Source organism: Schistocerca serialis, chromosome 2, assembly GCF_023864345.2.
Source record: "Schistocerca serialis cubense isolate TAMUIC-IGC-003099 chromosome 2, iqSchSeri2.2, whole genome shotgun sequence".
In the NCBI taxonomy this organism is placed as follows: Eukaryota; Metazoa; Arthropoda; class Insecta; order Orthoptera; family Acrididae; genus Schistocerca; species Schistocerca serialis.
Window position 1 is genome coordinate 7,094,304 of NC_064639.1, and position 27,920 is coordinate 7,122,223.

Consider the following 27,920-nt stretch of genomic DNA (forward strand, 5'->3'; position numbering starts at 1 on the left):
AGTCAGTAAGAAGAGTCAGTCTTCTTGTACTTAAGTCGGCATTGTGCCTTTTCTATTTAATTCCGATGCAATTTCAGTGTTTCATCGTCAATAAGAAGGTCAGAGGGATACAGTAAACCTGAAGTGAAGCTTCGGAATCTATAACTAGTGTCAGAGGAATGGTTCAAAACATAGTCAGTAAGAAGAGTCAGTCTTTTTGTACTTAAGTCGGCATTGTGCCTTTTGTATTTAAGTTCGATGCAATTTCTGTGTTTCATCGTCAATAAGAAGTTCCAAGGGATGCAGTAAACCTGAAGTGAAGCATCGGAACATATAACTAGTGTCACAGGATTTGTTCATAGAATAGACAGTAAGAAGAGTCAGTCTTCTTGTACTTAAGTCGGCATTGTACCTTTTGTATTTAATTCCGATGCAATTTCTGTGTTTCATCGTGAATCAGAAGGTCCAAGGGATACAGTAAAACTGAAGTCAAGCATCGGAATCTATAACTAGTGTCGCAGGAATGGTCCAAAACATAGACAGTAAGAAGAGTCAGTCTTCTTGTACTTAAGTCGGCATTGTGCCTTTTCTATTTAATTCCGATGCAATTGCTGTGTTTCATCGTCAATAAGAAGGTCAGAGGGATACAGTAAACCTGAAGTGAAGCATCTGAATCTGTAACTAATGTCACAGGAATGGTTCAAAGCATATTCAGTAAGAAGAGTCAGTCTTCTTGTACTTAAGTCGGCATTGTGCCTTTTGTATTTGATTCCGATGCAATTTCTGGGTTTCATCGTCAATAAGAAGGTCCAAGGGATACAGTAAACCTGAAGTGAAGCATCGGAATCTATAACTAGTGTCACAGGAATGGTTCAAAACATAGTCAGTAAGAAGTGTCAGTCTTCTTGTACTTAAGTCGGCATTGTGCCTTTTGTATTTAATTCCGATGGAATTTCTGTGTTTCATCGTCAATAAGAACGTCCAAGAGATACAGTGAACCTGAAGTGAAGCATCGGTATCTATAACTAGTGTCACAGGAATGGTTCAAAACATAGTCAGTAAGAAGAGTCAGTCTCTTGTACTTAAGTCGGCATTGTGCCTTTTGTATTTAATTCCGATGCAATTTCTGGGTTTCATCGTCAAAAGAAGGTCTAAGGGATACAGTAAACCTGAAGTGAAGCATCGGAATCTATAACTAGTGTCACAGGAATGGTTCAAAACATAGTCAGTAAGAAGTGTCAGTCTTCTTGTACTTAAGCCGGCATTGTATCTTTTCTACTTAATTCCGATGCAATATCTGTGTTTCATCGTCAATAAGAAGGTCCAAGGAATACCGTAAACCTGAAGTGACGCATCGGAATCTGTAACTAGTGTCACAGGAATGGTTCAAATTATAGTCAGTAAGAAGAGTCAGTCTCTTGTACTTAAGTCGGCATAGTGCCTTTTGTATTTAATTCGGATGCAATTTCTGTGTTTCATCGTCAATAAGAAGGTCAAAGGGATACAGTAAACCTGAAGTGAAGCATCGGAATCTATAACTGGCGTTACAGGAATTGTTCAAAACATAGTCAGTAAGAAGAGTCAGTCTTCTTGTACTTAAGTCGGCATAGTGCCTTTTGTATTTAATTCGGAGGCAATTTCTGTGTTTCATCGTCAATAAGAAGGTCAGAGGGATACAGTAAACCTGAAGTGAAGCATCGGAATCTATAACTGGTGTTACAGGAATGGTTCAAAGCATAGTAAGAAAAGTCAGTCTTCTTGTACTTAAGTCGGCATTGTGCCTTTTGTATTTGATTCCGATGCAATTTCTGGGTTTAATCGTCAATAAGAAGGTCCAAGGGATACAGTAAACCTGGAGTGAAGCATCGGATTCTATAACTAGTGTCACAGGAATGGTTCAAAACATAGTCAGTAAGATGAGTCAGTCTCATGTACTTAAGTCGGCATTGTGCCTTTTGTATTTAATTCCGATGCAATTTCTGTGTCTCATCGTCAATAAGAAGGTTCAAGGGATAGAGTACAACTGAAGTCAAACATCGGAATCTATAACTAGTGTCATAGGAATGGTTCAAAACATAGTCAGTAAGAAGAGTCAGTCTTCTTGTACTTAAGTCGGCATTGTGCCTTTTCTATTTAATTCCCATGCAATTTCTGTGTTTCATCGTCAATAAGAATGTCCAAGGAATACAGTAAACCTGAAGTGAAGCATCGGAATCTATATCTAGTGTCACAGGAATGGTTCAAAACAAAGTCAGTAAGAAGAGTCAGTCTTCTTGTACTTAAGGCGACATTGTGCCTTTTCTATTTAATTCCGATGCAATTTCAGTGTTTCATCGTCAATAAGAAGGTCAGAGAGATACAGTAAACCTGAAGTGAAGCTTCGGAATCTATAACTAGTGTCACAGGAATGGTTCAAAACATAGTCAGTAACAAGAGTCAGCCTTCTTGTACTTAAGTCGGCATAGTGCCTTTTGTATTTACTTCCGGTGCAATTTCTGTGTTTCATCGTCAATAAGAAGGTCAGAGGGATACAGTAAACCTGAAGTGAAGCGTCGGAATCTATAACTAGTGACACAGGAATGGTTCAAAAGATAGTCAGTAAGAAGAGTCAGTCTTTTTGTACTTAAGTCGGCATTGTGCCTTTTGTATTTAAGTCCGATGCAATTTCTGTGTTTCATCGTCAATAAGAAGTTCCAAGGGATGCAGTAAACCTGAAGTGAAGCATCTGAATCCATAACTAGTGTCACAGGATTTGTTCAAAACATAGACAGTAAGAAGAGTCAGTCATCTTGTACTTAAGTCGGCATTGTGCCTTTTGTATTTAATTCCGATGCATTTCTGTGTTTCATCGTCAATAGGAAGGTCCATGGGATACAGTAAACCTGAGGTAATGCATCGGAATCTATAACTAGTGTCACAGGAATGGTTCAAACCATAGACATTAAGAAGAGTAGTCTCTTGTACTTAAGTCGGCATTCTGACTTTTGTATTTAATTCCGATGCAATTTCTGTGTTTCATCGTGAATAAGAAGGTCCAAGGGATACAGTAAAACTGAAGTCAAGCATCGGAATCTTAACTAGTGTCGCGGGAATGGTTCAAAACATAGACAGTAAGAAGAGTCAGGCTTCTTGTACTTAAGTCGGCATTGTGCCTTTTGTATTTAATTCGGATGCAATTTCTGTGTATCATCGTCAATAAGAAGGTCAAAGGGATACAGTAAACCTGAAGTGAAGCATCGGAATCTATAACTGGAGTTACAGGAAAGGTTCAAAACATAGTCAGTAAGAAGAGTCAGTCTTCTTGTACTTAAGTCGGCATAGTGCCTTTTGTATTTAATTCGGATGCAATTTCTGTGTTTCATCGTCAATAAGAAGGTCAGAGGGATACAGTAAACCCGAAGTGAAGCATCGGTATCTATAACTGGTGTTACAGGAATGGTTCAAAGCATAGTAAGAAAAGTCAGTCTTGTTGTACTTAAGTTGGCATTGTGCCTTTTGTATTTGATTCCGATGCAATTTCTGGGTTTCATCGTCAATAAGAAGGTCCAAGGGATACAGTAAACCTGGAGTGAAGCATCGGATTCTATAACAAGTGTCACAGGAATGGTTCAAAACATAGTCAGTAAGATGAGTCAGTCTCATGTACTTAAGTCGGCATTGTGCCTTTTGTATTTAATTCCGATGCAATTTCTGTGTCTCATCGTCAATAAGAAGGTTCAAGGGATAGAGTACAACTGAAGTCAAACATCGGAATCTATAACTAGTGTCATAGGAATGGTTCAAAAATAGTCAGTAAGAAGAGTCAGTCTCTTGTACTTAAGTCGGCATTGTGCCTTTTGTATTTAATTCCGATGCAATTTCTTGGTTTCATCGTCAAAAGAAGGTCTAAGGGATACAGTAAACCTGAAGTGAAGCATCAGAATCTATAACTAGTGTCACAGGAATGGTTCTAAACATAGTCAGTTAGAAGAGTCAGTCTTCTTGTACTTAAGTCGGCATAGTGCCTTTTGGTTTAAATTCGGATGCAATTTCTGTGTTTCATCGTCAATAAGAAGGTCTAAGGGATACAGTAAACCTGAAGTGAAGCATCGGAATCTATAACTAGTGTCACAGAAATGGTTCAAAACTTAGACAGTAGGAAGAGACAGTCTTCTTGTACTTAAGTCGGCATTGTGCCTTTTCTATTTAATCCCGATGCAATATCGGTGTTTCATCGTCAAGAAGAAGGTTCAAGGGATACATTAATCCTGAAGTGAAGAATCGGAATCTATGACTAGTGTCACACGAATGTTTCAAAACATAGTCAGGAAGAAGAGTCAGTCTTCTTGTACTTAAGTCGGCAATGTGCCTTTTCTATTTAATTCCCATGCAATTTCTGTGTTTCATCGTCAATAAGAATGTCCAAGGAATACAGTAAACCTGAAGTGAAGCAACGGAATCTATATCTAGTGTCACAGGAATGGTTCAAAACAAAGTCAGTAAGAAGAGTCAGTCTTCTTGTACTTAAGGCGACATTGTGCCTTTTCTATTTAATTCCGATGCAATTTCAGTGTTTCATCGTCAATAAGAAGGTCAGGGAGATACAGTAAACCTGAAGTGAAGCTTCGGAATCTATAACTAGTGTCACAGGAATGGTTCAAAAGATAGTCAGTAAGAAGAGTCAGTCTTTTTGTACTTAAGTCGGCATTGTGCCTTTTGTATTTAAGTCCGATGCAATTTCTGTGTTTCATCGTCAATAAGAAGGTCCAAGGGATGCAGTAAACCTGAAGTGAAGCATCTGAATCTATAACTAGTGTCACAGGATTTGTTGAAAACATAGACAGTAAGAAGAGACAGTCATCCAGTACTTAAGTCGGCATTGTGCCTTTTGTATTTAATTCCGATGCAATTCTGTGTTTCATCGTCAATAGGAAGGTCCATGGGATACAGTAAACCTGAAGTAATGCATCGGAATCTATAACTAGTGTCACAGGAATGGTACAAACCATAGACATTAAGAAGAGTCAGTCTCTTGTACTTAAGTCGGCATTCTGTCTTTTGTATTTAATTCCGATGCAATACCTATGTTTCATCGTGAATAAGAAGGTCCAAGGGATACAGTAAAACTGAAGTAAAGCATCGGAATCTATATCTAGTGTCGCAGGAATGGTTCAAAACATAGACAGTAAGAAGAGTCAGGCTTCTTGTACTTAAGTCGGCATTGTGCCTTTTCTATTTAATTCCGATGCAATTTCTGTGTTTCATCATCAATAAGAAGGTCAGAGGGATACAGTAAACCTGAAGTGAAGCATCGGAATCTGTAACTAATGTCACAGGAATGCTTCAAAACATAGTCAGTAAGAAGAGTCAGTCTTCTTGTACTTAAGTCGGCGTAGTGCCTTATGTGTTTACTTCCGGTGAAATTTCTGTGTTTCATCGACAATAAGAAGGTCAGAGGGATAAGGTAAACCTGAAGTGAAGCATCGGAATCTATAACTACTGTTACAGGAATGGTTCAAAACATAGTCAGTAAGAAGAGTCAGTCTTCTTGTCCTTAAGTTGGCATTGAGCCTCTTGTATTTAATTCCGATGCAATTTCTGTGTTTCATCGTCAATAAGAAGGAGCGAAGGGATACAGTAAACCAGAAGTGAATCATCGGAATCTATAAATAGTGTCACAGGATTGGTTCAAAACATAGACAGTTAGAAGGGTCAGTCTTCTTGTACTTAAGTCGGCATTGTGCCTTTTCTATTTAATTCCGATGCTATTTCTGTGTTTCATCGTCAATAAGAAGGTCAGAGGGATACAGTAAACCTGTTGTGAAGCATCGTATTCTATAACTAGTGTCACAGGAATGGTTCAAAACATAGTCAGTATGAAGAGTCAGTCTCTTGTACTTAATTCGGCATTGTGCCTTTTGTATTTAATTCTGATGCATTTTCTGTGTTTCATCGTCAATAAGAAGCTCCAAGGGATACAGTAAACCTGAAGTGAAGAATCGGAATCTATAACTAGTGTCACAGGAATGGTTCAAAACATAGTCAGTAATAAGAGTCAGTCTCTTGTACTTAAGTCGGCATAGTGCCTTTTGTATTTTATTCGGATGCAATTTCTGTGTTTCATCGTCAATAAGAAGGTCAGATGGATACAGTAAACCTGAAGTGAAGCATCGGAATCTATAACTGGTGTTACAGGAATGGTTCGAAACATAGTCAGTAAGAAGAGTCAGTCTTCTTGTACTTATGTCGGCATAGTGCCTTTTGTATTTCATTCGGATGCAATATCTGTGTTTCATCGTCAATAAGAAGGTCAGAGGGATACAGTAAACCCGAAGTGAAGCATCGGAATCTATAACTGGTGTTACAGGAACGGTTCAAAACATAGTATGAAAAGTCAGTCTTCTTGTACTTAAGTCGGCATTGTGCTTTTGTATTTAATTCCGATGCAATTTCTGTGTTTCATCGTCAATAATAACGTCCAAGGGACACAGTAAACCTGAAGTGAAGCATCGGAATCTATAACTAGTGTCACAGGAAAGGTTCAAAACATAGTCAGTAAGAAGAGTCAGTCTCTTGTACTTAAGTCGGCATTGTGCCTTTTGTATTTAATTCCGATGCAATTTCTGTGTTTCATCGTCAATAAGAATGTCCAAGGAATACCGTAAACCTGAAGTGAAGCATCGGAATCTATAACTAGTGTCACAGGAATGGTTCAAAACATAGTCAGTAAGAAGAGTCAGTCTCTTGTACTTAAGTCGGCATTGTGCCTTTTGTATTTAATTCCGATGCAATTTCTGGGTCTCATCGTCAAAAGAAGGTCTAAGGGATACAGTAAACCTGAAGTGAAGCATCGGAATCTATAATTAGTGTCACAGGAATGGTTCAAAACATAGTCAGTAAGAAGTGTCAGTCTTCTTGTATTTAAGTCGGCATTGTGTCTTTTCAATTTAATTCCGATGCAATATCTGTGTTTCATCGTCAATAAGAAGGTCAGAGGGATACAGTAAACCTGAAGTGAAGCATCGGAATCTATAACTAGTGTCACAGGAATGGTTCAAAACATAGTCAGTAAGAAGAGTCAGTCTTCTTGTACTTAAGTCGGCATAGTGCCTTTCTATTTAATTCGGATGCAATTTCTGTGTTTCATCGTCAATAAGAAGGTCAGAGGGATACAGTAAACCTGAAGTGAAGCATCGGAATCTATAACTGGTGTAACAGGAATGGTTCAAAACATAGTCAGTAAGAAGAGTCAGTCTTCTTGTACTTAAGTCGGCATAGTGCCTTTTGTATTTAATTTGGATGCAATTTCTGTGTTTCATCGTCAATAAGAAAGTCAGAGGGATACAGTAAGCCTGAAGTGAAGCATCGGAATCTATAACTAGTGTCACAGGAATGGTTCAAAACATAGTCAGTAAGAAGAGTCAGTCTTCTTCTACTTAAGTCGGCATAGTGCCTTTTGTATTTAATTCGGATGCAATTTCTGTGATTCATCGTCAATAAGAAGGTCCAAGGGATACAGTAAAACGGAAGACAAACATCGGAATCTATAACTAGTGTCACAGGAATGGTTCAAAACATAGTCAGTAAGAAGTGTCAGTCTTCTTGTACTTAAGTCGGCATTGTGTCTTTTCTATTTAATTCCGATGCAATATCTGTGTTTCATCGTCAATAAGAAGGTCAGAGGGATACAGTAAACCTGAAGTGAAGCATCGGAATCTATAACTGGTGTTACAGGAATGGTTCAAAGTATAGTAAGAAAAGTCAGTCTTCTTGTACATAAGTCGGCATTGTGCCTTTAGTATTTGATTCCGATGCAATTCTGGGTTTCATCGTCAATAAGAAGGTCCAAGGGATACAGTAATCCTGGAGTGAAGCATCGGATTCTATAACTAGTGTCACAGGAATGGTCCAAAACATAGTCAGTAAGAAGAGTCAGTCTCATGTACTTAAGTCGGCATTGTGCCTTTTGTATTTAATTCCGATGCAATTTCTGTGTTTCATCGTCAATAAGAAGGTCCAAGGGATACAGTAAACCTGAAGTGAAGCATCGGAATCCATAACTAGTGTCACAGGAATGGTTCAAAACATAGTCAGTAAGAGGAGTCAGTCTTCTTGTACTTAAGTCGGCATAGTGCCTTTTGTATTTAATTCGGATGCAATTTCTGTGTTTCATCGTCAATAAGAAGGTCCAAGGGATACAGTAAAACTGAAGTCAAACATCGGAATCTATAACTAGTGTCACAGGAATGGTTCAAAACTAAGACAGTAGGAAGAGTCAGTCTTCTTGTACTTAAGTCGGCATTGTGCCTTTTGTATTTAATTCCGATGCAATTTCTGTGTTTCATCGTCAATAATAACGTCCAAGGGATACAGTAAACCTGAAGTGAAGAATCGGAATCTATAACTAGTGTCACAGGAAAGGTTCAAAACATAGCCAGTAAGAAGAGTCAGTCTCTTGTACTTAAGTCGGCATTGTGCCTTTTGTATTTAACTCCGATGCAATTTCTGTGTTTCATCGTCAATAAGAATGTCCAAGGAATACCGTAATCCTGAAGTGAAGCATCGGAATCTATAACTAGTGTCACAGGAATGGTTCAAAACATAGTCAGTAAGAAGAGTCAGTCTCTTGTACTTAAGTCGGCATTGTGCCTTTTGTATTTAATTCCGATGCAATTTCTGGGTCTCATCGTCAAAAGAAGGTCTAAGGGATACAGTAAACCTGAAGTGAACCATCGGAATCTATAACTAGTGTCACAGGAATGGTTCAAAACATAGTCAGTAAGAAGAGTCAGTCTTCTTGTACTTAAGTCGGCATAGTGCCTTTTGTATTTAATTTGGATGCAATTTCTGTGTTTCATCGTCAATAAGAAAGTCAGAGGGATACAGTAAACCTGAAGTGAAGCATCGGAATCTATAACTAGTGTCACAGGAATGGTTCAAAACATAGTCAGTAAGAAGAGTCAGTCTTCTTCTACTTAAGTCGGCATAGTGCCTTTTGTATTTAATTCGGATGCAATTTCTGTGGTTCATCGTCAATAAGAAGGTCCAAGGGATACAGTAAATCTGAAGTCAAACATCGGAATCTATAACTAGTGTCACAGGAATGGTTCAAAACATAGTCAGTAAGAAGTGTCAGTCTTCTTGTACCTAAGTCGGCATTGTGTCTTTTCTATTTAATTCCGATGCGATATCTGTGTTTCATCGTCAATAAGAAGGTCAGAGGGATACAGTAAACCTGAAGTGAAGCATCGGAATCTATAACTGGTGTTACAGGAATGGTTCAAATTATAGTAAGAAAAGTCAGTCTTCTTGTACATAAGTCGGCATTGTGCCTTTTGTATTTGATTCCGATGCAATTCTGGGTTTCATCGTCAATAAGAAGGTCCAAGGGATACAGTAATCCTGGAGTGAAGCATTGGATTCTATAACTAGTGTCACAGGAATGGTTCAAAACATAGTCAGTAAGAAGAGTCAGTCTCATGTACTTAAGTCGGCATTGTGCCTTTTGTATTTAATTCGGATGCAATTTCTGTGTTTCATCGTCAATAATAACGTCCAAGGGATACAGTAAACCTGAAGTGAAGAATCGGAATCTATAACTAGTGTCACAGGAATGGTTCAAAACATAGTCAGTAAGAAGAGTCAGTCTTCTTGTACTTAAGTCGGCATAGTGCCTTTTGTATTTAATTCGGATGCAATTTCAGTGTTTCATCGTCAATAAGAAGGTCCAAGGGATACAGTAAAACTGAAGTCAAACATCGGAATCTATAACTAGTGTCACAGGAATGGTTCAAAACTTAGACAGTAGGAAGAGTCAGTCTTCTTGTACTTAAGTCGGCATTGTGCCTTTTGTATTTAATTCCGATGCAATTTCTGTGTTTCATCGTCAATAATAACGTCCAAGGGATACAGTAAACCTGAAGTGAAGAATCGGAATCTATAACTAGTGTCACAGGAATGGTTCAAAACATAGTCAGTAAGAAGAGTCAGTATCTTGTACTTAATTCGCATTGTGCCTTTTGTATTTAATTCCGATGCAATTTCTGTGTTTCATCGTCAATAAGAAGGTCCAAGGGGTACAGTAAAACTGAAGTCAAGCATCGGAATCTATAACTAGTGTCGCAGGAATGGTTCAAAGCATAGACAGTAAGAAGAGTCAGTCTTCTTGTAGTTTTCTATTTAATTCCGATGCAATTTCTGTGTTTCATCGTCAATAAGAAGGTCAGAGGGATACAGTAAACCTGAAGTGAAGCATCGGCAACTGTAACTAGTGTCACAAGAATGGTTCAAAACATAGTCAGTAAGAAGGGTCAGTCTTCTTGTACTTAAGTCGGCATAGTGCCTTTTTTATTTACTTCCGATGCAATTTCTGTGTTTCATCGGCAATAAGAAGGTCAGAGGAATAAGGTAAACCTGAAGTGAAGCATCGGAATCTATAACTAGTGTCACAGGAATGGTTCAAAACATAGTCAGTAAGAAGAGTCAGTCTTCTTGTGCTTAAGTCGGCATAGTGCCTTTTGTATTTAATTCGGATGCAATTTCTGTGTTTCATCGTCAATAAGAAGGTCCAAGGGATACAGTAAAACTGAAGTCAAGATTCGGAATCTATAACTAGTGTCGCAGGAATGGTTCAAAGCATAGACAGTAAGAAGAGTCAGTCTTCTTGTACTTAAGTCGGCATAGTGCCTTTTGTATTTAATTTGGATGCAATTTCTGTGTTTCATCGTCAATAAGAAAGTCAGAGGGATACAGTAAACCTGAAGTGAAGCATCGGAATCTATAACTAGTGTCACAGGAATGGTTCAAAACATAGTCAGTAAGAAGAGTCAGTCTTCTTCTACTTAAGTCGGCATAGTGCCTTTTGTATTTAATTCCGATGCAATTTCTGTGTTTCATCGTCAATAAGAAGGTCCAAGGGATACAGTAAACCAGAAGTGAAGCATCGGAATCTATAACTAGTGTCACAGGAATGGTTCAGAACATAGTCAGTAAGAAGAGTCAGTCTTCTTGTACTTAAGTCGGCATAGTGCCTTTTTTATTTACTTCCGATGCAATTTCTGTGTTTCATCGGCAATAAGAAGGTCAGAGGAATAAGGTAAACCTGAAGTGAAGCATCGGAATCTATAACTAGTGTCACAGGAATGGTTCAAAACATAGTCAGTAAGAAGGGTCAGTATCTTGTACTTAATTCGGCATTGTGCCTTTTGTATTTAATTCCGATGCAATTTCTGTGTTTCATCGTCAATAAGAAGGTCCAAGGGATACAGTAAAACTGAAGTCAAGAATCGGAATCTATAACTAGTGTCGCAGGAATGGTTCAAAGCATAGACAGTAAGACGAGTCAGTCTTCTTGTACTTAAGTCGGTATAGTGCCTTTTGTATTTAATTCGGATGCAATTTCTGTGTTTCATCGTCAATAAGAAGGTCAGAGGGATACAGTAAACCTGAAGTGAAGCATCGGAATCTATAACTGGTGTTACAGGAATGGTTCAAAACATAGTCAGTAAGAAGAGTCAGTCTTCTTGTATTTAAGTCGGCATAGAGCCTTTTGTATTTAATTCGGATGCAATTTCTGTGTTTCATCGTCAATATGAAGGTACAAGGGATACAGTAAACCAGAAGTGAAGCATTGGAATCTATAACTAGTGTCACAGGAATGGTACAAAAAAAAGACGGTATGACAAGTCAGTCTCTTGTATTTAAGTCGGCATTGTGCCTTTTGTATTTAATTCCGATGCAATATCTGTGTTTCATCGTCAATAAGATGGTCCAAGGGGTACAGTAAAACTGAAGTCAAGAGTCGGAATCTATAACTAGTGTCGCAGGAATGGTTCAAAGCATAGACAGTAAGAAGAGTCAGTCTTCTTGTAGTATTCTATTTAATTCCGATGCAATTTCTGTGTTTCATCGTCAATAAGAAGGTCAGAGGGATACAGTAAACCTGAAGTGAACCATCGGCAACTGTAACTAGTGTCACAGGAATGGTTCAAAACATAGTCAGTAAGAAGAGTCTGTCTTCTTGTACTTAAGTTGGCATAGTGCCTTTTTTATTTACTTCCGATGCAATTTCTGTGTTTCATCGGCAATAAGAAGGTCAGAGGAATAAGGTAAACCTGTAGTGAAGCATCGGAATCTATAACTAGTGTTACAGGAATGGTTCAAAACATAGTCAGTAAGAAGAGTCAGCCTTCTCGTCCTTTAGTCGGCATTGTGCCTTTTGTATTTCATTCCGATGCAATTTCTGTGTTTCATCGTCAATAAGAAGGTCCAAGGGATACATTAAACCTGAAGTGAAGAATCGGAATCAATAACTAATGTCACAGGAATGTTTCAAAACAAAGTCAGTAAGAAGAGTCAGTCTTCTTGTACTTAAGTCGGCATTGTGCCTTTTCTATTTAATTCCGATGCAATTTCTGTGTTTCATCGTCAATAAGAAGGTCCAAGGGATACAGTATACCTGAAGTGAAGAATCGGAATCTATATCTAGTGTCACAGGAATGGTTCAAAACAAAGTCAGTAAGAAGAGTCAGTCTTCTTGTACTTAAGTCGGCATTGTGCCATTTCTATTTAATTCCGATGCAATTTCAGTGTTTCATCGTCAATAAGAAGGTCAGAGGGATACAGTAAACCTGAAGTGAAGCTTCGGAATCTATAACTAGTGTCACAGGAATGGTTCAAAACATAGTCAGATAGAAGAGTCAGTCTTCCTGTACTTAAGTCGGCATAGTGCCTTTTGTATTTACTTCCGGTGCAATTTCTGTGTTTCATCGTCAATAAGAAGGTCAGAGGGATACAGTAAACCTGAAGTGAAGCGTCGGCATCTATAACTAGTGTCACAGGATTGGTTCAAAAGATAGTCAGTAAGAAGAGTCAGTCTATATGTACTTAAGTCGGCATTGTGCCTTTTGTATTTAAGTCCGATGCAATTTCTGCGTTTCATCGTCAATAAGAAGGTCCAAGGGATGCAGTAAACCTGAAGTGAAGCATCGGAATCTATAACTAGTGTCACAGGATTTGTTCAAAGTATAGACAGTAAGAAGAGTCAGTCTTCTTGTACATAAGTCGGCATTGTACCTTTTGTATTTAATTCCGATGCAATTCTGTGTTTCATCGTCAATAGGAAGGTCCATGGGATACAGTAAACCTGAAGTGAAGCATCGGAATCTATTACTAGTGCCACAAGAATGGTTCAAAACATAGTCAGTAAGAAGAGTCAGTCTCTTGTACTTAATTCGGCATTGTGCCTTTTGTATTTAATTCCGATGCAATTCTGGGTTTCATCGTCAATAAGAAGGTCCAAGGGATACAGTAAAATTGAAGTCAAACATCGGAATCAATAACTAGTGTCACAGGAATGGTTCAAAACTTAGACAGTGGGAAGAGTCAGTCTTCTTGTACTTAAGTCGGCATTGTGCCTTTTGTATTTCATTCCGATGCAATTTCTGTGTTTCATCGTCAATAAGAACGTCCAAGGGATACAGTAAACCTGAAGTGAAGCATCAGAATCTATAACTAGTGTCACAGGAATGGTTCAAAGCATAGTCAGTAAGAAGAGTCAGTCTCTTGTACTTAAGTCGGCATTGTGCCTTTTGTATTTAATTCCGATGCAATTTCTGTGTTTCATCGTCAATAAGAGGGTCCAAGGAATACCGTAAACCTGAAGTGATGCATGGGAATCGATAACTAGTGTCACAGGAATGGTTCAAAACATAGTCAGTAAGAAGTGTCAGTCTCTTGTACTTAAGTCGGCATTGTGCCTTTTGTATTTAATTCCAATGCAATTTCTGGGTTTCATCGTCAAAAGAAGGTCCAAGGGATACAGTAAACCTGAAGTGAAGCATCGGAATCTATAACTAGTGTCACAGGAATGGTTCAAAGCATAGTCAGTAAGAAGAGTCAGTCTCTTGTACTTAAGTCGGCATAGTGCCTTTTGTATTTAATTCGGATGCAATTTCTGTGTTTCATCGTCAATAAGAAGGTACAAGGGATACAGTAAACCAGAAGTGAAGCATTGGAATCTATAACTAGTGTCACAGGAATGGATCAAAAAATAGACGGTATGACGAGTCAGTCTCTTGTACTTAAGTCGGCATTGTGCCTTTTGTATTTAATTCGGATGCAATTTCTGCGTTTCATCGTCAATAAGAAGGTCCAAGGGGTACAGTAAAACTGAAGTCAAGCATTAGAATCCATAACTAGTGTCGCAGGAATGGTTCAAAGCATAGACAGTAAGAAGAGTCAGTCTTCTTGTAGTTTTCTATTTAATTCCGCTGCAATTTCTGTGTTTCATCGTCAATAAGAAGGTCAGAGGGATACAGTAAACCTGAAGTGAAGCATCGGCATCTGTAACTAGTGTCACAGGAATGGTTCAAAACATAGTCAGTAAGAAGGGTCAGTCTTCTTGTACTTAAGTCGGCATTGTGCCTTTTTTATTTACTTCCGATGCAATTTCTGTGTTTCATCGGCAATAAGAAGGTCAGAGGAATAAGGTAAACCTGAAGTGAAGCATCGGAATCTATAACTAGTGTCACAGGAATGGTTCAAAACATAGTCAGTAAGAAGAGTCAGTCTTCTTGTACTTAAGTCGGCATAGTGCCTTTTTTATTTACTTCCGATGCAATTTCTGTGTTTCATCGGCAATAAGAAGGTCAGAGGAATAAGGTAAACCTGAAGTGAAGCATCGGAATCTATAACTAGTGTTACAGGAATGGTTCAAAACATAGTCAGCAAGAAGAGTCAGCCTTCTCGTCCTTTAGTCGGCATTGTGCCTTTTGTATTTCATTCCGATGCAATTTCGTGTTTCATCGTCAATAAGAAGGTCCAAGGGATACATTAAACCTGAAGTGAAGAATCGGAATCAATAACTAGTGTCACAGGAATGTTTCAAAACAAAGTCAGTAAGAAGAGTCAGTCTTCTTGTACTTAAGTCGGCATTGTGCCTTTTCTATTTAATTCCGATGCAATTTCTGTGTTTCATCGTCAATAAGAAGGTCCAAGGGATACAGTATACCTGAAGTGAAGAATCGGAATCTATATCTAGTGTCACAGGAATGGTTCAAAACAAAGTCAGTAAGAAAAGTCAGTCTTCTTGTACTTAAGTCGTCATTGTGCCTTTTCTATTTAATTCCGATGCAATTTCAGTGTTTCATCGTCAATAAGAAGGTCAGAGGGAAACAGTAAACCTGAAGTGAAGCTTCGGAATCTATTACTAATGTCACAGGAATGGTTCAAAACATAGTCAGAAAGAAGAGTCAGTCTTCTTGTACTTAAGTCGGCATAGTGCCTTTTGTATTTACTTCCGGTGCAATTTCTGTGTTTCATCGTCAATAAGAAGGTCAGAGGGATACAGTAAACCTGAAGTGAAGCGTCGGAATCTATAACTAGTGTCACAGGATTGGTTCAAAAGATAGTCAGTAAGAAGAGTCAGTCTATATGTACTTAAGTCGCCATAGTGCCTTTTGTATTTAAGTCCGATGCAATTTCTGTGTTTCATCGTCAATAAGAAGGTCCAAGGGATGCAGTAAACCTGAAGTGAAGCATCGGAATCTATAACTAGTGTCACAGGATTTGTTCAAAGCAGAGACAGTAAGAAGAGTCAGTCTTCTTGTACTTAAGTCGGCATTGTACCTTTTGTATTTAATTCCGATGCAATTCTGTGTTTCATCGTCAATAGGAAGGTCCATGGGATACAGTAAACCTGAAGTGAAGCATCGGAATCTATAACTAGTGTCACAGTAATAGTTCAAAACATAGACATTAAGAAGAGTCAGTCTATTGTACTAAGTCGGCATTGTGTCTTTTGTATTTAATTCCGATGCAATTTCTGTGTTTCATCGTGAATAAGAAGGTCCAAGGGATACAGTAAATCTGGAGTGAAGCATCGGATTCTATAACTAGTGCCACAGGAATGGTTCAAAACATAGTCAGTAAGAAGAGTCAGTCTCTTGTACTTAATTCGGCATTGTGCCTTTTGTATTTAATTCCGATGCAATTTCTGTGTTTCATCGTCAATAAGAACGTCCAAGGGATACAGTAAACCTGAAGTGAAGCATCGGAATCTATAACTAGTGTCACAGGAATGGTTCAAAGCATAGTCAGTAAGAAGAGTCTGTCTCTTGTACTTAGGTCGGCATTGTGCCTTTTGTATTTAATTCCGATGCAATTTCTGTGTTTCATCGTCAATAAGAAGGTCCAAGGAATACCGTAAACCTGAAGTGATGCATGGGAATCGATAACTAGTGTCACAGGAATGGTTCAAAACATAGTCAGTAAGAAGAGTCAGTCTCTTGTACTTAAGTCGGCATTGTGCCTTTTGTATTTAATTCCGATGCAATTTCTGGGTTTCATCGTCAAAAGAAGGTCTAAGGGATACAGTAAACCTGAAGTGAAGCATCGGAATCTATAACTAGTGTCACAGGAATGGTTCAAAACATAGTCAGTAAGAAGTGTCAGTCTTCTTGTACTTAAGTCGGCATTGTGTCTTTTCTATTTAATTCCGATGCAATATCTGTGTTTCATCGTCAATAAGAAGGTCAGAGGTATACAGTAAACCTGAAGTGAAGCATCAGAATCTATAACTAGTGTCACAGGAATCGTTCAAAACATGGTCAGTAAGAAGAGTCAGTCTTCTTGTACTTAAGTTGGCATAGTGCCTTTTGTGTTTAATTCGGATGCAATTTCTGTGTTTCATCGTCAATAAGAAGGTCAAAGGAATACAGTAAACCTGAAGTGAAGCATCGGAATCTATAACTGGTGTTACAGGAATGGTTCAAAACATAGTCAGTAAGAAGAGTCAGTCTTCATGTACTTAAGTCGGCATAGTGCCCTTTGTATTTAATTCGGATGCAATTTCTGTGTTTCATCGTCAATAAGAAGGTCAGAGGGATACAGTAAACCTGGAGCGAAGCATCGGAATCTATAACTGGATTTACAGGAATGGTTCAAAACATAGTAAGAAAAGTCAGTTTTCTTGTACTTAAGTCGGCATTGTGCCTTTTGTATTTGATTCCGATGCAATTTCTGGGTTTCATCGTCAATAAGAAGGTCCAAGGGATACAGTAAACCTGGAGTGAAGCATCGGATTCTATAACTAGTGTCACAGGAATGGTTCAAAACATAGTCAGTAAGAAGAGTCAGTCTCATGTACTTAAGTCGGCATTGTGCCTTTTGTATTTAATTCCGATGCAATTTCTGTGTTTCATCGTCAATAAGAAGGTCCATGGGATACAGTACAACTGAAGTCAAACATCGGAATCTATAACTAGTGTCACAGGAATGGTTCTAAACATAGTCAGTTAGAAGAGTCAGTCTTCTTGTACTTAAGTCGGCATAGTGCCTTTTGTATTTAATTCGGATGCAATTTCTGTGTTTCATCGTCAATAAGAGGGTCAGAGGGATACATTAAACCTGAAGTGAAGCATCGGAATCTATAACTGGTGTTACAGGAATGGTTCACAACATAGTAAGAGAGTCAGTCTTCTTGTCCTTAAGTCGGCATTGTGCCTTTTGTATTTAATTCGGATGCAATTTCTGTGTTTCATCGTCAATAAGAAGGTCAGAGGGATACAGTAAAACTGAAGTGAAGCATCGGAATCTATAACTGGTGTTACAGGAATGGTTCAAAACATAGTAAGAAGAGTCAGTCTTCTTGTCCTTAAGTCGGCATTGTGCCTTTTGTATTTAATTCCGATGCAATTTCTGGGTCTCATCGTCAAAAGAAGGTCTAAGGGATACAGTAAACCTGAAGTGAACCATCGGAATCTATAACTAGTGTCACAGGAATGGTTCAAAACATAGTCAGTAAGAAGAGTCAGTCTTCTTGTACTTAAGTCGGCATAGTGCCTTTTGTATTTAATTTGGATGCAATTTCTGTGTTTCATCGTCAATAAGAAAGTCAGAGGGATACAGTAAACCTGAAGTGAAGCATCGGAATCTATAACTAGTGTCACAGGAATGGTTCAAACATAGTCAGTAAGAAGAGTCAGTCTTCTTCTACTTAAGTCGGCATAGTGCCTTTAGTATTTAATTCGGATGCAATTTCTGTGTTTCATCGTCAATAAGAAGGTCCAAGGGATACAGTAAATCTGAAGTCAAACATCGGAATCTATAACTAGTGTCACAGGAATGGTTCAAAACATAGTCAGTAAGAAGTGTCAGTCTTCTTGTACTTAAGTCGGCATTGTGTCTTTTCTATTTAATTCCGATGCAATATCTGTGTTTCATCGTCAATAAGAAAGTCAGAGGGATACAGTAAACCTGAAGTGTAGCATCGGAATCTATAACTGGTGTTACAGGAATGGTTCAAATTATAGTAAGAAAAGTCAGTCTTCTTGTACATAAGTCGGCATTGTGCCTTTTGTATTTGATTCCGATGCAATTCTGGGTTTCATCATCAATAAGAAGGTCCAAGGGATACAGTAATCCTGGAGTGAAGCATCGGATTCTATAACTAGTGTCACAGGAATGGTTCAAAACATAGTCAGTAAGAAGAGTCAGTCTCATGTACTTAAGTCGGCATTGTGCCTTTTGTATTTAATTCCGATGCAATTTCTGTGTTTCATCGTCAATAAGAAGGTCCAAGGGATACAGTAAACCAGAAGTGAAGCATCGGAATCTATAACTAGTGTCACAGGAATGGTTCAAAACATAGTCAGTAAGAAGAGTCAGTCTTCTTGTACTTAAGTCGGCATAGTGCCTTTTGTATTTAATTCGCATGCAATTTCTGTGTTTCATCGTCAATAAGAAGGTCCAAGGGATACAGTAAAACTGAAGTCAAACATCGGAATCTATAACTAGTGTCACAGGAATGGTTCAAAACTTAGACAGTAGGAAGAGTCAGTCTTCTTGTACTTAAGTCGGCATTGTGCCTTTTGTATTTAATTCCGCTGCAATTTCTGTGTTTCATCGTCAATAATAACGTCCAAGGGATACAGTAAACCTGAAGTGAAGAATCGGAATCTATAACTAGTGTCACAGGAATGGTTCAAAACATAGTCAGTAAGAAGAGTCAGTATCTTGTACTTAATTCGGCATTGTGCCTTTTGTATTTAATTCCGATGCAATTTCTGTGTTTCATCGTCAATAAGAAGGTCCAAGGGGTACAGTAAAACTGAAGTCAAGCATCGGAATCTATAACTAGTGTCACAAGAATGGTTCAAAACATAGTCAGTAAGAAGGGTCAGTCTTCTTGTACTTAAGTCGGCATAGTGCCTTTTTTATTTACTTCCGATGCAATTTCTGTGTTTCATCGGCAATAAGAAGGTCAGAGGAATAAGGTAAACCTGAAGTGAAGCATCGGAATCTATAACTAGTGTCACAGGAATGGTTCAAAACATAGTCAGTAAGAAGAGTCAGTCTTCTTGTGCTTAAGTCGGCATAGTGCCTTTTGTATTTAATTCGGATGCAATTTCTGTGTTTCATCGTCAATAAGAAGGTCCAAGGGATACAGTAAAACTGAAGTCAAGAATCGGAATCTATAACTAGTGTCGCAGGAATGGTTCAAAGCATAGACAGTAAGAAGAGTCAGTCTTCTTGTACTTAAGTCGGTATAGTGCCTTTTGTATTTAATTCGGATGCAATTTCTGTGTTTCATCGTCAATAAGAAGGTCAGAGGGATACAGTAAACCCGAAGTGAAGTATCGGAATCTATAACTGGTGTTACAGGAATGGTTCAAAACATAGACAGTAAGAAGAGTCAGTCTTCTTGTATTTAAGTCGGCATAGAGCCTTTTGTATTTAATTCGGATGCAATTTCTGTGTTTCATCGTCAATATGAAGGTACAAGGGATACAGTAAACCAGAAGTGAAGCATTGGAATCTATAACTAGTGTCACAGGAATGGTACAAAAAATAGACGGTATGACAAGTCAGTCTCTTGTACTTAAGTCGGCATTGTGCCTTTTGTATTTAATTCCGATGCAATATCTGTGTTTCATCGTCAATAAGAAGGTCCAAGGGGTACAGTAAAACTGAAGTCAAGAATCGGAATCTATAACTAGTGTCGCAGGAATGGTTCAAAGCATAGACAGTAAGAAGAGTCAGTCCTCTTGTAGTTTTCTATTTAATTCCGATGCAATTTCTGTGTTTCATCGTCAATAAGAAGGTCAGAGGGATACAGTAAACCTGAAGTGAACCATCGGCAACTGTAACTAGTGTCACAGGAATGGTTCAAAACATAGTCAGTAAGAAGAGTCAGTCTTCTTGTACTTAAGTCGGCATAGTGCCTTTTTTATTTACTTCCGATGCAATTTCTGTGTTTCATCGGCAATAAGAAGGTCAGAGGAATAAGGTAAACCTGAAGTGAAGCATCGGAATCTATAACTAGTGTTACAGGAATGGTTCAAAACATAGTCAGTAAGAAGAGTCAGCCTTCTCGTCCTTTAGTCGGCATTGTCCCTTTTGTATTTCATTCCGATGCAATTTCTGTGTTTCATCGTCAATAAGAAGGTCCAAGGGATACATTAAACCTGAAGTGAAGAATCGGAATCAATAACTAGTTTCACAGGAATGTTTCAAAACAAAGTCAGTGAGAAGAGTCAGTCTTCTTGTACTTAAGTCGGCATTGTGCCTTTTCTATTTAATTCCGATGCAATTTCTGTGTTTCATCGTCAATAAGAAGGTCCAAGGGCTACAGTATACCTGAAGTGAAGAATCGGAATCTATATCTAGTGTCACAGGAATGGTTCAAAACAAAGTCAGTAAGAAGAGTCAGTCTTCTTGTACTTAAGTCGGCATTGTGCCATTTCTATTTAATTCCGATGCAATTTCAGTGTTTCATCGTCAATAAGAAGGTCAGAGGGATACAGTAAACCTGAAGTGAAGCGTCGGAATCTATAACTAGTGTCACAGGAATGGTTCAAAACATAGTCAGATAGAAGAGTCAGTCTTCCTGTACTTAAGTCGGCATAGTGCCTTTTGTATTTACTTCCGGTGCAATTTCTGTGTTTCATCGTCAATAAGAAGGTCAGAGGGATACAGTAAACCTGAAGTGAAGCGTCGGCATCTATAACTAGTGTCACAGGATTGGTTCAAAAGATAGTCAGTAAGAAGAGTCAGTCTATATGTACTTAAGTCGGCATTGTGCCTTTTGTATTTAAGTCCGATTCAATTTCTGCGTTTCATCGTCAATAAGAAGGTCCAAGGGATGCAGTAAACCTGAAGTGAAGCATCGGAATCTATAACTAGTGTCACAGGATTTGTTCAAAGTATAGACAGTAAGAAGAGTCAGTCTTCTTGTACATAAGTCGGCATTGTACCTTTTGTATTTAATTCCGATGCAATTCTGTGTTTCATCGTCAATAGGAAGGTCCATGGGATACAGTAAACCTGAAGTGAAGCATCGGAATCTATAACTAGTGCCACAAGAATGGTTCAAAACATAGTCAGTAAGAAGAGTCAGTCTCTTGTACTTAATTCGGCATTGTGCCTTTTGTATTTAATTCCGATGCAATTTCTGTGTTTCATCGTCAATAAGAAGGTCCAAGGGATACAGTAAAATTGAAGTCAAACATCGGAATTAATAACTAGTGTCACAGGAATGGTTCAAAACTTAGACAGTGGGAAGAGTCAGTCTTCTTGTACTTAAGTCGGCATTGTGCCTTTTGTATTTCATTTCGATGCAATTTCTGTGTTTCATCGTCAATAAGAACGTCCAAGGGATACAGTAAACCTGAAGTGAAGCATCAGAATCTATAACTAGTGTCACAGGAATGGTTCAAAACATAGTCAGTAAGAAGAGTCAGTCTCTTGTACTTAAGTCGGCATTGTGCCTTTTGTATTTAATTCCGATGCAATTTCTGTGTTTCATCGTCAATAAGAGGGTCCAAGGAATACCGTAAACCTGAAGTGATGCATGGGAATCGATAACTAGTGTCACAGGAATGGTTCAAAACATAGTCAGTAAGAAGAGTCAGTCTCTTGTACTTAAGTCGGCATTGTGCCTTTTGTATTTAATTCCAATGCAATTTCTGGGTTTCATCGTCAAAAGAAGGTCCAAGGGATACAGTAAACCTGAAGTGAAGCATCGGAATCTATAACTAGTGTCACAGGAATGGTTCAAAGCATAGTCAGTAAGAAGAGTCAGTCTCTTGTACTTAAGTCGGCATAGTGCCTTTTGTATTTAATTCGGATTCAATTTCTGTGTTTCATCGTCAATAAGAAGGTACAAGGGATACAGTAAACCAGAAGTGAAGCATTGGAATCTATAACTAGTGTCACAGGAATGGTTCAAAAAATAGACGGTATGACGAGTCAGTCTCTTGTACTTAAGTCGGCATTGTGCCTTTTGTATTTAATTCGGATGCAATTTCTGCGTTTCATCGTCAATAAGAAGGTCCAAGGGGTACAGTAAAACTGAAGTCAAGCATCGGAATCCATAACTAGTGTCGCAGGAATGGTTCAAAGCATAGACAGTAAGAAGAGTCAGTCTTCTTGTAGTTTTCTATTTAATTCCGTTGCAATTTCTGTGTTTCATCGTCAATAAGAAGGTCAGAGGGATACAGTAAACCTGAAGTGAAGCATCAGAATCTATAACTAGTGTCACAGGAATGGTTCAAAACATAGACAGTAAGAAGAGTCAGTCTTCTTGTATTTAAGTCGGCATAGAGCCTTTTGTATTTAATTCGGATGCAATTTCTGTGTTTCATCGTCAATATGAAGGTACAAGGGATACAGTAAACCAGAAGTGAAGCATTGGAATCTATAACTAGTGTCACAGGAATGGTACAAAAAATAGACGGTATGACAAGTCAGTCTCTTGTACTTAAGTCGGCATTGTGCCTTTTGTATTTAATTCCGATGCAATATCTGTGTTTCATCGTCAATAAGAAGGTCCAAGGGGTACAGTAAAACTGAAGTCAAGAATCGGAATCTATAACTAGTGTCGCAGGAATGGTTCAAAGCATAGACAGTAAGAAGAGTCAGTCCTCTTGTAGTTTTCTATTTAATTCCGATGCAATTTCTGTGTTTCATCGTCAATAAGAAGGTCAGAGGGATACAGTAAACCTGAAGTGAACCATCGGCAACTGTAACTAGTGTCACAGGAATGGTTCAAAACATAGTCAGTAAGAAGAGTCAGTCTTCTTGTACTTAAGTCGGCATAGTGCCTTTTTTATTTACTTCCGATGCAATTTCTGTGTTTCATCGGCAATAAGAAGGTCAGAGGAATAAGGTAAACCTGAAGTGAAGCATCGGAATCTATAACTAGTGTTACAGGAATGGTTCAAAACATAGTCAGTAAGAAGAGTCAGCCTTCTCGTCCTTTAGTCGGCATTGTGCCTTTTGTATTTCATTCCGATGCAATTTCTGTGTTTCATCGTCAATAAGAAGGTCCAAGGGATACATTAAACCTGAAGTGAAGAATCGGAATCAATAACTAGTGTCACAGGAATGTTTCAAAACAAAGTCAGTGAGAAGAGTCAGTCTTCTTGTACTTAAGTCGGCATTGTGCCTTTTCTATTTAATTCCGATGCAATTTCTGTGTTTCATCGTCAATAAGAAGGTCCAAGGGATACAGTATACCTGAAGTGAAGAATCGGAATCTATATCTAGTGTCACACGAATGGTTCAAAACAAAGTCAGTAAGAAGAGTCAGTCTTCTTGTAGTTAAGTCGGCATTGTGCCATTTCTATTTAATTCCGATGCAATTTCAGTGTTTCATCGTCAATAAGAAGGTCAGAGGGATACAGTAAACCTGAAGTGAAGCGTCGGAATCTATAACTAGTGTCACAGAAATGGTTCAAAACATAGTCAGATAGAAGAGTCAGTCTTCCTGTACTTAAGTCGGCATAGTGCCTTTTGTATTTACTTCCGGTGCAATTTCTGTGTTTCATCGTCAATAAGAAGGTCAGAGGGATACAGTAAACCTGAAGTGAAGCGTCGGCATCTATAACTAGTGTCACAGGATTGGTTCAAAAGATAGTCAGTAAGAAGAGTCAGTCTATATGTACTTAAGTCGGCATTGTGCCTTTTGTATTTAAGTCCGATTCAATTTCTGCGTTTCATCGTCAATAAGAAGGTCCAAGGGATGCAGTAAACCTGAAGTGAAGCATCGGAATCTATAACTAGTGTCACAGGATTTGTTCAAAGTATAGACAGTAAGAAGAGTCAGTCTTCTTGTACATAAGTCGGCATTGTACCTTTTGTATTTAATTCCGATGCAATTCTGTGTTTCATCGTCAATAGGAAGGTCCATGGGATACAGTAAACCTGAAGTGAAGCATCGGAATCTATAACTAGTGCCACAAGAATGGTTCAAAACATAGTCAGTAAGAAGAGTCAGTCTCTTGTACTTAATTCGGCATTGTGCCTTTTGTAATTAATTCCGATGCAATTTCTGTGTTTCATCGTCAATAAGAAGGTCCAAGGGATACAGTAAAATTGAAGTCAAACATCGGAATTAATGACTAGTGTCACAGGAATGGTTCAAAACTTAGACAGTGGGAAGAGTCAGTCTTCTTGTACTTAAGTCGGCATTGTGCCTTTTGTATTTCATTCCGATGCAATTTCTGTGTTTCATCGTCAATAAGAACGTCCAAGGGATACAGTAAACCTGAAGTGAAGCATCAGAATCTATAACTAGTGTCACAGGAATGGTTCAAAACATAGTCAGTAAGAAGAGTCAGTCTCTTGTACTTAAGTCGGCATTGTGCCTTTTGTATTTAATTCCGATGCAATTTCTGTGTTTCATCGTCAATAAGAGGGTCCAAGGAATACCGTAAACCTGAAGTGATGCATGGGAATCGATAACTAGTGTCACAGGAATGGTTCAAAACATAGTCAGTAAGAAGAGTCAGTCTCTTGTACTTAAGTCGGCATTGTGCCTTTTGTATTTAATTCCAATGCAATTTCTGGGTTTCATCGTCAAAAGAAGGTCCAAGGGATACAGTAAACCTGAAGTGAAGCATCGGAATCTATAACTAGTGTCACAGGAATGGTTCAAAGCATAGTCAGTAAGAAGAGTCAGTCTCTTGTACTTAAGTCGGCATAGTGCCTTTTGTATTTAATTCGGATGCAATTTCTGTGTTTCATCGTCAATAAGAAGGTACAAGGGATACAGTAAACCAGAAGTGAAGCATTGGAATCTATAACTAGTGTCACAGGAATGGTTCAAAAAATAGACGGTATGACGAGTCAGTCTCTTGTACTTAAGTCGGCATTGTGCCTTTTGTATTTAATTCGGATGCAATTTCTGCGTTTCATCGTCAATAAGAAGGTCCAAGGGGTACAGTAAAACTGAAGTCAAGCATCGGAATCCATAACTAGTGTCGCAGGAATGGTTCAAAGCATAGACAGTAAGAAGAGTCAGTCTTCTTGTAGTTTTCTATTTAATTCCGTTGCAATTTCTGTGTTTCATCGTCAATAAGAAGGTCAGAGGGATACAGTAAACCTGAAGTGAAGCATCGGCATCTGTAACTAGTGTCACAGGAATGGTTCGAAACATAGTCAGTAAGAAGGGTCAGTCTTCTTGTACTCAAGTCGGCATTGTGCCTTTTTTATTTACTTCCGATGCAATTTCTGTGTTTCATCGGCAATAAGAAGGTCAGAGGAATAAGGTAAACCTGAAGTGAAGCATCGGAATCTATAACTAGTGTCACAGGAATGGTTCAAAACATAGTCAGTAAGAAGAGTCAGTCTTCTTGTACTTAAGTCGGCATAGTGCCTTTTTTATTTACTTCCGATGCAATTTCTGTGTTTCATCGGCAATAAGAAGGTCAGAGGAATAAGGTAAACCTGAAGTGAAGCATCGGAATCTATAACTAGTGTTACAGGAATGGTTCAAAACATAGTCAGTAAGAAGAGTCAGCCTTCTCGTCCTTTAGTCGGCATTGTGCCTTTTGTATTTCATTCCGATGCAATTTCTGTGTTTCATCGTCAATAAGAAGGTCCAAGGGATACATTAAACCTGAAGTGAAGAATCGGAATCAATAACTAGTGTCACAGGAATGTTTCAAAACAAAGTCAGTAAGAAGAGTCAGTCTTCTTGAACTTAAGTCGGCATTGTGCCTTTTCTATTTAATTCCGATGCAATTTCTGTGTTTCATAGTCAATAAGAAGGTCCAAAGGATACAGTATACCTGAAGTGAAGAATCGGAATCTATATCTAGTGTCACAGGAATGGTTCAAAACAAAGTCAGTAAGAAAAGTCAGTCTTCTTGTACTTAAGTCGTCATTGTGCCTTTTCTATTTAATTCCGATGCAATTTCAGTGTTTCATCGTCAATAAGAAGGTCAGAGGGATACAGTAAACCTGAAGTGAAGCTTCGGAATCTATAACTAATGTCACAGGAATGGTTCAAAACATAGTCAGAAAGAAGAGTCAGTCTTCTTGTACTTAAGTCGGCATAGTGCCTTTTGTATTTACTTCCGGTGCAATTTCTGTGTTTCATCGTCAATAAGAAGGTCAGAGGGATACAGTAAACCTGAAGTGAAGCGTCGGAATCTATAACTAGTGTCACAGGATTGGTTCAAAAGATAGTCAGTAAGAAGAGTCAGTCTATATGTACTTAAGTCGCCATTGTGCCTTTTGTATTTAAGTCCGATGCAATTTCTGTGTTTCATCGTCAATAAGAAGGTCCAAGGGATGCAGTAAACCTGAAGTGAAGCATCGGAATCTATAACTAGTGTCACAGGATTTGTTCAAAGCATAGACAGTAAGAAGAGTCAGTCTTCTTGTACTTAAGTCGGCATTGTACCTTTTGTATTTAATTCCGATGCAATTCTGTGTTTCATCGTCAATAGGAAGGTCCATGGGATACAGTAAACCTGAAGTGAAGCATCGGAATCTATAACTAGTGTCACAGTAATAGTTCAAAACATAGACATTAAGAAGAGTCAGTCTATTGTACTAAGTCGGCATTGTGTCTTTTGTATTTAATTCCGATGCAATTTCTGTGTTTCATCGTGAATAAGAAGGTCCAAGGGATACAGTAAATCTGGAGTGAAGCATCGGATTCTATAACTAGTGCCACAGGAATGGTTCAAAACATAGTCAGTAAGAAGAGTCAGTCTCTTGTACTTAATTCGGCATTGTGCCTTTTGTATTTAATACCGATGCAATTTCTGTGTTTCATCGTCAATAAGAAGGTCCAAGGGATACAGTAAAATTGAAGTCAAACATCGGAATCAATAACTAGTGTCACAGGAATGGTTCAAATATTAGACAGTAGGAAGAGTCAGTCTTCTTGTACTTAAGTCGGCATTGTGCCTTTTGTATTTAATTCCGATGCAATTTCTGTGTTTCATCGTCAATAAGAACGTCCAAGGGATACAGTAAACCTGAAGTGAAGCATCGGAATCTATAACTAGTGTCACAGGAATGGTTCAAAGCATAGTCAGTAAGAAGAGTCAGTCTCTTGTACTTAGGTCGGCATTGTGCCTTCTGTATTTAATTCCGATGCAATTTCTGTGTTTCATCGTCAAAAGAAGGTCTAAGGGATACAGTAAACCTGAAGTGAAGCATCGGAATCTATAACTAGTGTCACAGGAATGGTTCAAAACATAGTCAGTAAGAAGTGTCAGTCTTCTTGTACTTAAGTCGGCATTGTGTCTTTTCTATTTAATTCCGATGCAATATCTGTGTTTCATCGTCAATAAGAAGGTCAGAGGTATACAGTAAACCTGAAGTGAAGCATCAGAATCTATAACTAGTGTCACAGGAATCGTTCAAAACATAGTCAGTAAGAAGAGTCAGTCTTCTTGTACTTAAGTCGGCATAGTGCCTTTTGTGTTTAATTCGGATGCAATTTCTGTGTTTCATCGTCAATAAGAAGGTCAAAGGAATACAGTAAACCTGAAGTGAAGCATCGGAATCTATAACTGGTGTTACAGGAATGGTTCAAAACATAGTCAGTAAGAAAAGTCAGTCTTCATGTACTTAAGTCGGCATAGTGCCCTTTGTATTTAATTCGGATGCAATTTCTGTGTTTCATCGTCAATAAGAAGGTCAGAGGGATACAGTAAACCTGA